We start from the raw sequence: 15,728 nt of genomic DNA, 5'->3' as shown, positions 1-15,728 counted from the left end.
AAGCAGGGCCCAAGGGCACATCTCCAAATGGCAGATGGCGAATAACTGGCTTTGTATAAGTAACTCAACCTGATGATTACATCTAATAATTTCAGGCCCGATCCTGGGGACTCTGCCAGTACAGAGAGCAATCCTACCACCATTTCCAGTGTGAAGAATTCTTGACAGCAAGCATAATTTCATTTTAAAAACTCTCTGTGTATGTATATGCATATATATAGATGTTAAGAGGTACAGTCCCACACAAGCTGGCAGTCACTTTTGCTGGTTCTTTACCTATTGCTTTTAATAAATCATTATTACTTTCTGTGTACAGCCTCTCAGCCAAACTATAAATCTTTGGAAGATAATTGGCATCTACTTATGTAAAGCAATAATCATAGTGTATTTACTATTTGCTGAGTATTTGTTACATGGGAGGCACTGAAATGGCTCTCTTAATTTTCACAGTAAGCCCAGGAAATATGTATTATTAACCTCACACTACAGATGAGGAAAGTTAAGTAATATGTTCAACACTATTTTGTTAGCAAGGGTGGGCTGGGAATTGGAATTTGAGTTTTTTTTCTGGGTAGGGTCTCTTTAGGAATCTGTAAACATTTGCTAAATGAGTGAATGAGTAAGGGACTCTAAAACCTATATTTTTAATCTCTATGTTATACAGGACTAATTTATAGCCACGATAATAAGCCTTGGACATTGCATATGTTCCCTAACTGTAGGTGATTAAAATTACATAAAATTAACAGTTGTCTTCAAAATGTAACACTAAGGGAAAAAAATCCAGGAAGCTGCACAAGTAAGGGGACCTATGAGTGGAGGTTCCCTACCCTATACACTATTCATCTTTATAGCCATCACTGACCACCACCGTTCCCTAGGTCTGAACGTGGACTCCAACAGGCCACACCTATCAAGGACTGGCCAAAAGAAATAGATCGGTTTCGCCTTGGGCCATTAAATTCACACACCAAGATTATGTCTTCAGGGAACCGGAAGACATTGGCAGAAGACTTCCTGTGAGCAAGTCATGGTGCTAGAGCCTAGGGTTGAGTTCTAACCTTCTCACCCACAGTCTGGGTTCTGGAGTCCATTTCCACTATGTGGGATGCATCATTGCTATTAATATTTATCTTTCTTGGGATCTTATTAATGAGCCAATAGACTGATAAACACACTCAATCCATGCACCATATTCTTTGATATTATAAAGCTAAAGAAGCAATATACTGTTACTTGGCTAGAGGCTGCTGTGCTCTGCCACCTAAATGTGCGCCAACATTTCTCCATGGCTAAATTAAATGACTAGCAGGAATGAGAGTCCATTCACGTTTGGCTCCCCCCATCTCTTTTTCTTAGTAGTTACATCTTTTTAACTCATTTCTCCCTTGAACAAGTGAATTTTCCTTTCTATTGCAGGTTATCTCTTGAGTTCACTGTTATGTCCATTTTAATTCTTGCATTCCCTTATGAGATATTCATTCTAAATGAATTGCTATCCTGTCAGTTACATAGCTTGGCTCCTGGCATGGGAATTGTATTTCTTTAATGGCTTTATTCATCTAAACATATTCTTTTTAGAGATCTCCATTATACCCCAGTCCTTGGAGGGAGCCCTGGCAATTGAAGAATAGGGCCTTTGGCTGCCAAGAGGCCTGAGAAACAAATCTGAAATATTTTAAAACTAAAAGAGCTCATGAACTGATGCGTGTCCTGGATTGACTGTTACTGGGCTCTCAGCACCAAACACAACACAAAACGGCAATTCTTCTTCTTGGCTGTCAGGGTGCCAAATGAGTTTTTTCTGTGCTTAAAAATGGACAGAGGTTTGCAGTAATTGAATGAAATAATGTACAATAATTTTAAATATTGTTCATTTGGAGAGAGATTAGGCTTTAATTAAATGGTGTCATTTAATATACCGTCCAGCAGACACTGTAATTGGTTTCTTTAGCAGAGAACACAGTAATATCTGAGCTTTACTAAAGTGATAACGATACTAATTTAGCTCAGTGGATACATAAACAGCATGGCTGCCTCTGACATCCCCAGTGAACAAGAAGTAAGCTATGATCATGACACCTGCACAACTCTTAATCAGTCATTCTTTCTGAAATAAAATTAACAATCACTCAGACTAAACAAAATCTGTTTACATTAAACAGGTTTGATATCTGGGATTTTTAGGGCATTAAGTTGTTCATTTCTTTGAATACAAAAAGGTAGGGCTGTCTTCAAAGTAGTTATGAAATTACATGTCATTTTAGCAGGAAGAATTGCATTTATTATTTTTAAAACCTGATATAAATGCAAAATAGCACTCACCGGTCCGTTCAAAGAGGGCAGGCAATTTTCTGGCACCATAACAGTTGCATATTTTAACTCCTGTCTTCTCTTGGTCATTTACAAGGACATGTTCATTTCCAGGCTTGGCTCCTGTTTCCTCATTGCTCATTCCTGAAATGTGATACAATAAGGTCCGATTGTCTTTAAGCCATTCTGCTTGATAATTCTGTACAAAGCCAGAAAGCAGGTTGGGGGTTGGGGTGGGGTGGGGTGGGGGAATTTACCTGAATCTAAATGAAAGAAACAAATTACCTTCCAAGATCTAATGCCCCAGACATATTTCAAAGTCACCAGAGATTAGATTACATTCCTTTTCTAAATTCTTTGTTTGCAAAAATATATGCACTGCACCTAGGGATGGAAAACTTTCATTTCCCTGTTTGCAAATGACCATCCACATGTTTATTTTGGAAAAGAATGGAAACATTGATTATAGCAAAGAGTTGGCTGGATCGCAATGTCATAAAAACAGTCTAGCTCTATCACTGGGTGGAGAAACAGAACTGGCAACCACTGGATAGGGTCCCTGGGGTGTGACTCCACCTTTATAGACTTTCCAATGGGTTATCAGCGATTTGTCACAGCGCTCAGAGCTCCTCCCTGCCCCATCCAAACTCAAGGAGGAGGCCGGGTGTGGTGGCTCACACCTGTAATCCCAGAACTTCGGGAGGCCAAGGGGGATGAATCACCTGAGGTCAGGAGTTCAAGACCAGCCTGGCTAACATGGTGAAACCCCATCTCTACTAAAAACACAAAAATTAATGGGCCTGGTGGTGGGCGTCTGTAATCCCAGCTGCTTGTGGGGCTGAGGCAGGAGAATCGCTTGAACCTGGGAGGTGGATGTTGCAGTGAGCTGAGATCACACCACTGCACTCCAGCCTGGGCAGCAAGAGCAAAACTCTATCTCAAAAAATTAATAAATAAATAAACAAATAATTAAAAAAAAACCTCAGGGTGTTCCCAGGCTCATCTTCAGAAGATGACAAATGTAACTGGGGACATAGGAATGACGACAACGCTTCCTATTTTTAAATTGCATCCTGAAAACTCAAAAATCAGGATAATCTCAACAAACTCAGGAAAGCTGGCAGCCCAAGTTGGAGAAAAAGACCCTGAGCTAAATAAAGGCTGCCCCAGAGGCCGCTTGTGTCCTCATGGTTAAAGGACAAACCATGCGGCAACACAACCCACATCACAGTCCAGCTGTCATGGGCCATTATATTAACTGATGGTATGAGTGAGCCACCAGGACTCCTGCACTCCTTGGGTTTTCTTCCTTACAAAGCAAACCACATTCACTGGACTGGAGAACAACCACAAGAAAGCTACTATATTCTGAACAATTAGGGCCTCTGCTTTGCTTCCCTGAAAATGACTCTTTAAGCCAGGGTCATCCAGTTGCCACCAGAGCACCATTCTGGACAAGGCCCCATTGACCTCTTTGCCAAATCCAGTGGCCTATTTTCAGTCATTGCCCTTCTTGACCTTTCTGGGACAATTCCAATGGTTAACTGCTGCCTTTCTGAACGCTCCCCTCCACCGGCTCCAGCAACCTGTGATACACTCTTTCTCCTTTTTGAGTGCCAGAGTAATTGTTTTAGAATGTGGATGTGCTCAAGTTATCCCCCTGTTTGAACCTTACATTGGCTTCCAGCTCCTACAAGATAAAAACCAAAACTCAGTGGCATAGCACTACAGAGAAAGCTACAAAGATGCCCTCAAACATCCTTCTATTCCTGCCTTGTTGCCTGAAACTTCCTTACTGCCATCTGTCTACCTAATCTCTCTCTACTTATCTCTTTCTCCCTCTCTCTCTCAGAATTTCCTGTGATTATCTCAGCATTCTACATTTTCCCAAGTCTCTGGGTCTTCCTCCATAATGGGACTCAAGTTATGTCTCTAATCTAAACATGTAAACTTCCTCCAAGCCCTTCCTGGCCCATGCAGGTAAGGTCTGCTCTTGCTTTGCCTGTCATTGGCACCTTGCACAGAGCTTAACATGTTACAGGTATGTGACATATGTTTGCTGCAATGAGTTAAGTTGATGTCCCGAATATTTAGTCACACTGTTTCTCATGTCTCCACCGAATGTTCTGTGTATCTTAAGTCTTACAAATTCTAACGTGGCCTTAATTAACTGGATAGGAATTATATCTACCAAAACCAAGATTTTGCAGGCCAAGGACCTTAGCCTGGTGCTTGGCACATAGTAGGCACCCAGGAAATATGTGCTGGGTGAGGGCAGAGACTCTGGAAAGTGGTCCTGTGAGCATCCAGAGTGGATTTCCTTCTGAACTCCTGTTTTCTCCCTTTCTCAGGGTGGCATTTCTATAACTTTATCAGTGTCTCACAGCAGTCTGTTGAATTCTGTTTCCTGGATTCCTGCAATGACCCAGCAGTCTCAAAGCCAGCAAGGACCGGTGTGGCATTTCAGCCACAGCCTCACTCACAGTCTCCTTCAGGGCACACCAGAGCCTAACACACACAGGATAAAGAAGCCTGTTCGAATCTAATCAAAGGACTGCTTCATAAGTCTTCATTTCCCCACATTCTCTGCATTCTCCTGCCTCCTCCCTTAGACACCCACCAGGAAATAACAGCAGCCCCACAAGCCTGCAAGATAAACCCACTGGGATGACAGCCATTCCCCACAATTGAGCACACTGCCTCGCAAGATGCCCATACATTTTGCATTAAACACAGTGCATTAAATTAAAAATGAAACTTAAGTTGTTTGGTTAATGGCTTTCCCAGGCCTGAGGTTGAGACCAGACCACTGATCCGTCTCTTCAAGAATGTCAGCTGGTTTTGCTGCTTGCCACAGACAGTGTTTAGCTATTATGTGGCACATGAAGCACTTTTATTCATTCTTAAACCTAATGTCCAATTAAGTGAGAAAGGGGATTCATTAAATAATTTAAACTAGATCCAAATTAAAGGGCAGTTCTCTCAGTTGTACTTGCAAAAGAGTCCAATTCAACTGAAAGAATCATTTTAAACCAACGTTTGTTTGGGATGTTCTCAGATATAGGTAATTTTAAACCAGCTCCATTTACATCATCTTTTCATAGGTAACTTAAGAAAATCTAGCCTGTGGCACCCACATACAACATTTTCTCCCTGCTAATGAATTAAACTTAATTCTTTGAAAAATTACATGAGTTTTGGTCAAAATTATATGTTCAGCTTTTACTTATGAGGACCTGTTACACTGGAAGATGAGTCATATTCATTGCCAAGATGTGAGAAAAAAAAACCCTTGAGTGCCATCGGGAAAACTGGTCAGTTGTAGACATCATTTATATCAGTTTATTCTTAGAAGAGCTGAGAAAAGAACTCAGAACGTTTGACCTCTACTTCCGTACATTTCTACCTCACCTGCTTAATAATTTCCCAGGAAGACCTGTAGCCCAGAGCTGAGCCATAGGAAATGCAGTTTAGAGGGTTCCAGTCAATTAACCCACCAGGTATTTGCAGAATGCATTATTGTGCTAGGGAAGGCAAGAAGAGAAAATTAATCTCCTGTTCCTGAAAGTTGGTTTCTCTAAGATTGTATGCAGTTCTTAATGCCAATTGGAAATGTAACCTGTTAAAGGTGGCAGAAAACCTGCAAGTATTCCTCTCAAGTCCAGGCCTTGACCCAGGCCACTGGGGCTTCTACAATAACTCCTATCCTGCACATTCCACTAAGGGAGGAGACCACCCCTCCTATTGTCTTATGCCCAATTTCTGCCTCCAAAGAAAGAAGAAGTAAAATCTAAAAGGCAGAAATGAAATCCACAGGCAGACAGCCCGGCGCCGCACCCTGGGCCTGGTAGTTAAAGATCGACCCCTGACCTAATCGGTTACGTTATCTATAGATTACAGACACTGCATGGAAAAGCACTGCGAAAATCCCTGTCCTGTTCTGTTCCGTTCTGATTACCGGTGCATGCAGCCCCCAGTCACATACCCGCTGCTTGCTCAATCGATCACAACCCTCTCACGCGGACCCCCTTAGAGTTGTAAGCCCTTAAGAGGGACAGGAATTGCTCACTCGGGGAGCTCGGTTGTTGGAGACGTGAGTCTTGCCGAAGCTCCCGGCTGAATAAAGCCCTTCCTTCAACTCAGTGTCTGAGGGGTTTTGTCTGCAGCTTGTCCTGCTACACCACTATGCCCTTTTCCAAACAGTGAGTCCAAAGAAAAGTACATAAAAATCATCCTTTCAGCAGACCTTCCTTGGATAACCTAAGTCCCAAGTTCACTTTCATGACCACCTGCAAAACTCTCTGGGCTGAGGGAGCTGTTCTTACAGGCTAATTTGTGCCTTAACTGGATGGGAATTATATCTACCACCTTTTTCAGGTGCAATTTCACAGACAGACTTGGTGGGCTTTGGATTTGTCTTTTCCTCTCTTCAGTCAATGGAATAATAATGAAAATAGTTATCATTATTTACAACAAAATACTTATTTCCAGGTGCCCTCTTGATATTGAGCAGATAATTAGCACAGCCCTCCTCTCCCCCCAGGGAAAATCAGGCTGGGGCCAGCCCAAGCCAGAGCCCCCTCTTCATGCTGTTCCATGCTGTTCCCAATGCTGGTTTCCAGCTGCTCCCCTTCACAGGGGTTGCCAGCAGTGTCTTCTGGCAACTGTTCCTCCTGGGGCATCTCTCATTACAGCTGCACCTTCCACCTTGCCTGTCCCTTGCCCCAGTCTATCACTTGGGAAATTTTCAGCTGCTCCAGTCTGTGGCTTCTCTTGCCTCCAAGAACAAGTCTATAACTTCCCAGTAGCCGGAAACCTTCATTTACATTCTCAGCACCACCTCCAGAGAGTGACTTCCCAAAGGGTCCACTCAGTGTCTTCTAGAAGCAGCTACAAACGTCTGCGTCCCCTTTAACAAACATTAAGAGAAAGAAAACCACAGTGACATGTATTAAGAGGGAGATGGCTACACAGCATTTTTACCTGCATATTTATTTTCATTTTCACAAAAGTCATACAAGGTAAGTGGTGTTATTTTATAAGTGAAGGTCATGGCAAAAAGCCCCAAATTCTTCTTCTGTTCCTCTGCCCTCTCTTTCACTTTTGGAAGGCATAAGGAAACCTAATTACTCTGCTCTTGTCACTTCTTGCCCCAAATCATCCATGATTCCCCAGAGTCTGTGGAATAAAGTCCTAATTCCTTACCCTAGGGCACAAGGCCATATACAATATGATTAGGCCTGCAATATGATTTCCCATTTTGTTTCCTAGTCCTCTCTTATATGCATGCTGTGACCTAGGCAAAGTGAATTCCTGAGTGCCTCCCACTTACCCATGTATGATGCTATGAGAAAAGCATTAGATTTGGATACAGACAGATTTGTTCAGATCCCCAACTCTGCCCTTAACTAACTGTTTTACCTCAGAAAAGTAACTAAAGCCCTCTGAGCCCCAGTTTTTAAAATCAATGCATTCATTTAAAAAACACTTATGGTGAACAAAGAGACTTAGTTCTTGTAGCTCTGCAGCTCACCCTCTGGGTTGAAGTGGAGGGATGGGGGAGTTGCTCAATCTGGGTGCTGGTCCAGTGAGTGGTGGGCAGTCAGAGGGAGGTACAGAGGAGAGAACTGAAAGACTTTGAGTAACTGGAGGCTGGAGGTGCAATGGAGAATGGTCCCAAATGAGGCTGGAGAAGGAAGCAGAGGTTGGATTATGAAGGCTTTTTAAGCTTTGTTCAAGAATTTGGACTTTATTTGAAGGGAAATGAAGAGCAATCACAGGGTCTTAATCAGAAGAATGTGACCCAGTTTGCATCCTACAAGGATCTCTCTGGCTGCTGTGTGGGGAATGGATTGGATGAGAATGGGTGGGAGGGTAAGACCAGGAGCAGCAAGGCCAGCTAGCAGAAGGTGGTTGCAATAGTGCGTGAAAGATCATGTGGCCTGGACCAGGGCCAAGGCAGCCAGGCACTAGGAAAGTGGGTAGACTCCAGGGATGTTTAGAGGTTGGGATCAACAGGGCTGGATGATGCTGATGGGCGGAGTGGGGAGAGGCAAGAATCATGAGCAGGACTCAAGTTTGGGCAACAGAATGGACAGTGATGCTATTAACTGAGACAGACACACAGGACACAAGGGAGCTGGAGCCAGAGGAGGCAGAAAGAAGTGATGAGTTCAGCTTGGACATTTTGAGTTCGAGGTGGTTATGGGACAAACAACAATACCACTCCATGGGGTTCTTATAAGAATTAAGTGACACAACATATGCAAAATTCTGGCACCCGGTGGATATCCACCAAAGTGTAGTTTTCTTTTCTGTTTCTCAAACCATTTCCCTTGCCTGGAATGCCCTCTTTCTCATTTCCATAAGTGTGAATATAACCCATATTGCAGAGCCCATCTCAAAAATCACCTTCTAGCACTTCCCCAACCTTCCTAGTCAGAAGCTTTCCATACTCTGACCTCCCAGAGCATATGCTTGACCTTGCATTGTAGTTATTTGTAGCTCTGTCATGTTGCTCCTATAGCTACGGACATTTCGTTAATGATAGAACCCATGCCTGATTGACCTCTGACCCTCACATTGGCATTTGGTAATAAACAATAATATTTATATAATAATAAAAGAATTGTTATGTATGTAATAATATATATTGCAATATACCATTTATAATGTATAGTATATTATAATAAAATATAATCATATTAGTGTAATAATTCAGGGAGCCAATACAGTTATTACTAAATGAATCTGTATATTTTGCCAGACCATTTTTCTCCTGAAAGTAGTAAAGAGTGGTGGGGAAAAGAGCGTCGGTTTCTGAATAAAACTGACTTCAGTAAATAGTTCTTTCATTTCCTAATAGTGTGACTTCAAATAAGTTAACCTAATATCTCTGACCCTCAATTTCTTTATCTGGAAAATGGTAATAGAATTACCTGACTCTGGAGGTGACCATGGAAATAGATGAACTACAGTAAGTAAAGTGTCCAGGACAGTATCTGGCCCTTCAACACTAAATTCTGGCTTCTTCACACTCCCACTGTTAGCATTCACTGAAGATCAAGGAGGAATGGAGAACCAAACACTGGCAATAAGAAGACAATATTTATATATTTCAAATGTCTTCAGATATATTTATTGAGTATGCTTACTTATAGTACAAATTTCCGGTATGTCTGCTGCTGTTATTAACGCCGCAATACTTCATTCCATGGTCTGTTTTCATTTCCCATTATGTTATATGCCTTGCTTCCTCTTACTTTGTCATTTCTGCAAATTTGTATAATATTCAGAAATGATAAACAAGGGTCATTGCTTTGATCAGAGTCTAACAGAAATCACTGATAGAAAGCTGGCCTGCCTATTGTTTAAAGAATCTTCCGAGGATGGGAGACGATGAAGTAGAAAACAGAACCAAATATTGACCGAAGGCAGCCACAGAAGTCAGAATGCCACCCTATCTAATCAGGACTTAAAAGAAACAGCAAAATGGGTAAAATTGAACTTGAGAGATGCAAAGGCTCAGAGATGAGGAGTAATTTGAAAATGTGTGCATTGAGGGATAAAAGGGATCAGTGTCTTCTCATTAATATCCAAATTGGCTTTATATTTTTCAGGATCAATCACATAATTAAATATATATCTGGCAAACGATAGCATAAAATCATTTGTTTATAGTACACCATATTAAGAAGTGTTTTTTAAAAGTTCAAAATAAAAACAGGAATTATGGCCATGAAAGAAGAGCAGACACATCATTTATGAGTTTTCCCTGTGTTTGCACTAAAAAGGCAAGATGATTCATTTTCCATGCAAAACATGCTTGAGATTGAGAAGAAAGTTACTGCCAGCAATTTCTGAATCTTCTCTGGGTAATCAATCAAGGTATAGAATTTAGAACCAGGCGGCTCCCTCCCCAGTGGACCAACCTTCATCTGTATCTGCCCTTGTCAAAACAGTTGCAATACCAAACTGGAAGGCAAGATCCTGGGCACCATTCCAGGTGAGTGGAGTGGAATTCTATGCACTGAGTTTTGACCCCCGGCTTCACCCTCATGTGTAAAACGGACATAATATAGTCTCTTGTCTATGTATGCATGTTACCCAAGTGAAGGCATGGCTCAGAGTTTCTCTCACACTAATCATAGCTTTCAGAGATGGAGAGAGTATAATTCTAATTCTGCTGAAACAACCAGACAATCCTGTCTGAGAAGAAAAGCCCTAAAATCTGTCCTTAGCCCAAGGTCACACCAATTTTGGGCTCTCTCCTTTCCCTATCAGCTCCCCTTTGAGATCCCAACATGCCTTACAGTTGAGGCCATATGGGTCATGTCTTTTTGCAGCATTTTTCCTGAAGAAGGTCCAGAGTTTCAATGCTGTTACTTTCTTCTAAGGCAACATTACAATCATATTTTAATGAACTCATTCTCATCAGCTTTCTGTCTTAGTTGATGTTTTCCTTTGGGATCTGTATGGTCTTAGAGAACAAGACCTATGTCCATTTTACCTACTGTGCAATTATCAATGGCATTTTAATAAAGATAATTTAAAATCTCACATCTGCTTCTAGAGTTCTTGGAGATTAGTTTTCAGGAATCTGGAAGGGAGGGCTTCTGAGCTTCCACTGGCAACCACTCAACTTTTATGACCTCGGTGGGTGGCAAAGGGGGTGTAGGGGGCTGTTGCGGTCAGAGACAACCCTTCTTGTCACTATATCTGTCTTTCTTTTAGGGTTCTGGGAAAAAAAAAAAAAAGCCAGGGATCAGCTAACCTTCAGCCCTACCCAGGCCACAACTTCCAGTAGCAGAAGACTGCCAGAGCTCAGACATACAAGCACTCGGTGGACAGAAGATGCCTGAGCTGAGTAGTGGGGCAACCCCACCATGGATATTGTCATTTGGGGAGGGCAAGCTGGACTCATATAGCCTGGGGACAGCCAATCCTATTGCCAACTTAGTTTAAAATCCAACAACAGACTGTCAGCTTACAAATGTCTTTAAACCTGGCTGGGAAATAAGAGCTCAAGTTTTCTCAACAAGAAGGAATCATGGGTTTAGAAAGGGCCATGGGAATACACAGCCAGTTGTCTGCCTTCTGCATCTCCTAGAGAGTTACACTTCTACCCTGTGTTTAGAGATTCAGAGAGCAGAATATTTTGCAGGCACCCAGCACCATCCAAGTTCTTTATTCAAGAATGGTTTATTGAGCACCTACTATGAGCTCAGGAAGTAACAAATAAATGTTACTTTTACCATCTGGCTAAAATTTTTTACAAGACACTTCAACCCCTTGCTCCCTGTTCTGGATTAGAATACAAGAATTTCTGAACTAGAAATATCCTGGAAATTGAATTCAAACCCTTCTTTTTAGGGGTGAGGAAATAAAGCCCAGGAGGCCAGGTGAATTTTTCAGTGTTCTGAAAGCAGATATGACAGAGGTAAGATGTGAGCGCAGGCCTCCTAGCTCGCTGTGCAGTGTCATTTGCCTGCTGCTTGACATTTCTTGCAGTGTACCCTGGCATGAGCTTCACCGAGTCCCCACAGAAATACGCTGAAGCACCCAAACATTATTTTCCCAGCAATCCATAAGCCTTTAGGTCTGCATTGTGTTATCTGTGGGGCCCCTAGGCACTTCTGTCTTTGTGGGCCTCTTCCTCCATTAAAAAAAAAAAAATTTAAAATTCCATTTAACAACTGAGCTGGGATGAAGCTGGATATACTCATATTATATATAAAAACATTTTCTTTAACCTAAAAGTTAATTTTTTTCTTCTGATTTTAAAAGAAATTAAAACATCTTCGTGGACCCCTAAAAGTCTTGTGGGCCCTGGGCAGTATGCCTCCTACGTTAATGGATAAGTCAGTCTTGCACTCACTAAATGCAAGTCACAGAATCCCTTCCTGGAAAGGAGACTGAGAAATGTAAAGATCTTTCCCATCAGCCAGCACATAAGAACGCTGGAGAGAAAGGATGCACTTTTTTTCAGGAGTAGTGGATCTGCTTCCTTCAGAAATGGTAAAGACTGGCATTTACTAAAATAAAAACTGTGCTAGTCACAGATCATTTCCTCCATCAGTGTCTCCCCACTAAGGAAACCCAGATGCAAACATTTTGGTTGAGTCACGCCTGTAAATTCTCCTGCCCTCTTTTGCCCAATCATTTCTAACAACAGCCAACCATTCCAGGGGCTGAGATAATAAGCCCATCTTCAGCGAGGTAATATCTTATTTCACTTCATCATCAGTTATATGATTGGTGTCATCTTTCTTAATAAAAAGCCATTGCTAAAAGCTATCTCCACTAAATACTCTTGACATCACTTCCTTTAATAGAGCTTAAAAGTTATAAAATATTTAAGCGGCAAAGCGTGACAGCGCATTTATTACTCTGGGCCATTCATTCAGCTCTCACTCCTGGTGTGAGACAAGATGCTGAAGGCCAGTCTGTTGCCTGCCTCCCCTGGAGTTTGAGGGCAGATGCTGAAGGCTACCTCATCGGGAAAACTAATTTACTACCAACATTGGTCTTAAAAATAATTACTAGATGGAAAAGCATCAACACAGATGATTACCATAAAAATAAACTGACCCCCTGACAGTGCCACGTGTCTCGCTGTCTGTCCTCTGATTATTCTATAATATTGTAGTCTCTCTGTGCCAGTGAATGCTAACTTGAGTGAGGCCCCCTTAAGCAAGGCAAAAGACTGTGTGAGCCACTAACATCACCTATTCCCAATTTTCAGTGGAGAAGGAACTCAATGATCACAAGAACTGAAGAGAAACTAAATAGAAACCCAAAAACTACCGTGCAGCATTGTACACACACAAAACAAGCTTTGAACAGAAGTAAGAGCTACAAATAGAAGTTGATTAATGGTAGAACAGCAATGAAAAGCCACAATCATCCAAAGCAAAACTCATATTCTGTGCTGATAAGGATGCATTCTTTCTCACAAGTTTCAAGAATTCCAGTAATCTATAAAAGGGTTCTATGCCCAATAGGAACTTTTCCAAATAAGTAAGTCATTTTAATAGCATAGCTATTATGCCTTAGTTGGCTCTCCTAATGTGTTAATTTATGAATATCAAATTTCAGTAAGCTTTAATACTTCAGTTTGTAAGTTACTAGACATTAGTTGTAAGTAAAAACAAAAATCTGTAAAATTATGCAATCATTTGCATATATGATCCAAAGAAAAGACTTGTTCTTTTGAACTGGTTTTCACCTCACCCTTGAAAGCTATCAGCGGGCTACACTTAGAGAAACATTGTTCTGTTGAGACGTGCCTCACACATAGTAGGTGCTCAACAAAGCAAAAAAGTTTGATCCTCCATCCTGGCTAACACGGTGAAACCCCATCTTTACTAAAAATACAAAAAATTAGCTGGGCGTGGCAGCATGTGCCTGTGGTCCCAGCTATTCGGGAGGCTGAGACAGGAGAATGGCGTGAACCCGGGAGGCAGAGCTTGCAGTGAGCCGAGATCGTGCCACTGCACTCCAGCCTGGGTGACACAGTGAGACTCCGTCTCAAAAACAACAACAACAACAACAACAAAAATTTGATCCTAATAGTTCCCACCATTCTCTCCTAGCCTCTCTCTCTTTAGTAGGATGATAAATCATCACCTTTCTAAGAAAACACGTTTGCTTGGTATAATGCAGAGTCTGAGAGCCAAGATATGAAGTCCATATTCCTTGCTCTTTAAAAGCATCTCCCAAAAACATCTACAACTCTTTTGCAGGTGAGATAAAATTAATATTTTTAATGTCTTTAAAGTGAGTGGTTGAAGGCTTTGAGAAATCAGATCAAAAATGGAAAATGTGGAGTGGAATGTGAGTATAATTAGGCGGTAGCTCATGTCCTGACAGACGATTCCAGAGGAAAAAAAACAAACAAAGCCTGCCATATGTTCAGCTTTCTGTTAAACCACTGTAGACAGAGATCTTTACAGAATATTCTATAGCATATGTCTAGTCAGTATGTTTGTTCCACCCTACTTGTTGCCAAGTTCTAAATGCTTGAAATAATTAACCTTTGCCTCCTCTTTGGAAAGCTTTGCAATACATTCCCAAAAAAAAGGCTTTATTCTGTCAACCTTAGAGGTCGTATCCCACCAAAATTCACCAATGAAATAGATTTATTCTCCCCTGAAATTCAGTCCCAGCATTTATGGTAGGAAATCTGTTTTCCAGAATGCAGTTCAGCTGGTTGTACAAACATGTGCCAAACACTAGCTTTTCAACCATTACAAAGTGTATATAAGAAATGATATTAATGAAACATGGACGATACTCAGTGTTAAGTTGCCATTTGTATGAACATGGGTTTTTAAAATCCGTTGTTTCACTGAATATTGAGTAAGTACCTACTACATGGTAAGTGCTTCAGATGCAAATATAAGTGAGACCAGTTCTCTGATCAAAAGAACTTACACCCAAATAGTGGAAACATGCCTGCAAAGAACTATTTCTCTTACAAAAGGAAGATATGGGGGATCGTACTGGGTCGATCAGCTAAGCTGGATCTGTGTTTCTCAGAATCCCCTTCCCTGCACAGTTCTAGGTTGCCACAGGTCACAAGAGCTGTTTTACAGGCAACTTGAAAGCAGAAGTGAAATCGCCACATTTCTTTTACACTGGAGGGTTGGGGTAGGGGCAGGGGTGCTCTGGGAATCCCACATACGCAGCTGCTTACCAGTCGTCTTGCCTGGAGGCGGACGGTGGTGCAACAACAAGGCCCACACAGACTCCAGCTCCTGCTGGATCGTTTTTCAGCTTCTCTGACTCCTGGGCCAGGTGCATATCAAGCATGAAAAAGTGCACCAGCTTCTCTTGCAGAACATCCGCATCATTAAAGTTGAAAGCTTGGATTTCCAACCAAGGTTCCAGACCAACACGGGTTCCAGTTCATCCTCATAGGCACCATTCAGGTCCCAATTTGTTCTTCTTTTCCATTTTCCCTTTTCAACTTCCTGCCTTCAAGATAAACACAACAACCTCCCAAAGGCTGTTTACCAACTAACTAGCGCCCACAGTTGTGAAATGTCAAATTCCTATAATAAGTCATACATATCCTAGTGGTTCTGTCAGGGGACATCAAGAAATATTTCTTAACCAATTGGTATTTGAGTTGAGGGTTTTCAAAGATGAAGAGGAGTTCTCCTGTACAGAAAGTAAGAGCAAGACCTTGCATGCATGGGGAATAGCAGATGCAAAGGCTTGGAGACACGCAAGACTATCACATTTTCAGGGTACAGTGAACCCCAATGTTTGTAGGAGAGGGTCCTAAGAGTTGAAACTGAAAAGGTGGGGCAGAGGTAGCTCTAAGGAGGCTGAGGTAGCTCCATGTGGGCCATGCTAAAAAGTTGAGTGAAATCTAGTCAGCAATCAGGAACCACAGAAACACTTTAAGC

At 41.8% G+C, this 15,728-nt stretch overlaps 1 long non-coding RNA gene across 1 annotated transcript in view; it reads right to left on the bottom strand.

The window, feature by feature from the left end:
- LOC134728895 (uncharacterized) overlaps positions 1 to 2,460 on the bottom strand; it is a 105,958-nt gene extending 103,498 nt beyond the window's left edge. The window contains exon 1 of the long non-coding RNA XR_010109756.1: positions 2,326 to 2,460. This is a non-coding gene — a long non-coding RNA (uncharacterized LOC134728895). The remainder of the gene's footprint in view (positions 1 to 2,325) is intronic.
- Between the last annotated feature and the right edge of the window lie 13,268 nt (positions 2,461 to 15,728).

This window comes from Pan paniscus, chromosome 15 (assembly GCF_029289425.2).
Source record: "Pan paniscus chromosome 15, NHGRI_mPanPan1-v2.0_pri, whole genome shotgun sequence".
Lineage (NCBI taxonomy): Eukaryota > Metazoa > Chordata > Mammalia > Primates > Hominidae > Pan > Pan paniscus.
The sequence above is the reverse complement of the archived record's forward strand: the minus strand, read 5'-3'. Positions and strand labels throughout refer to the sequence as shown.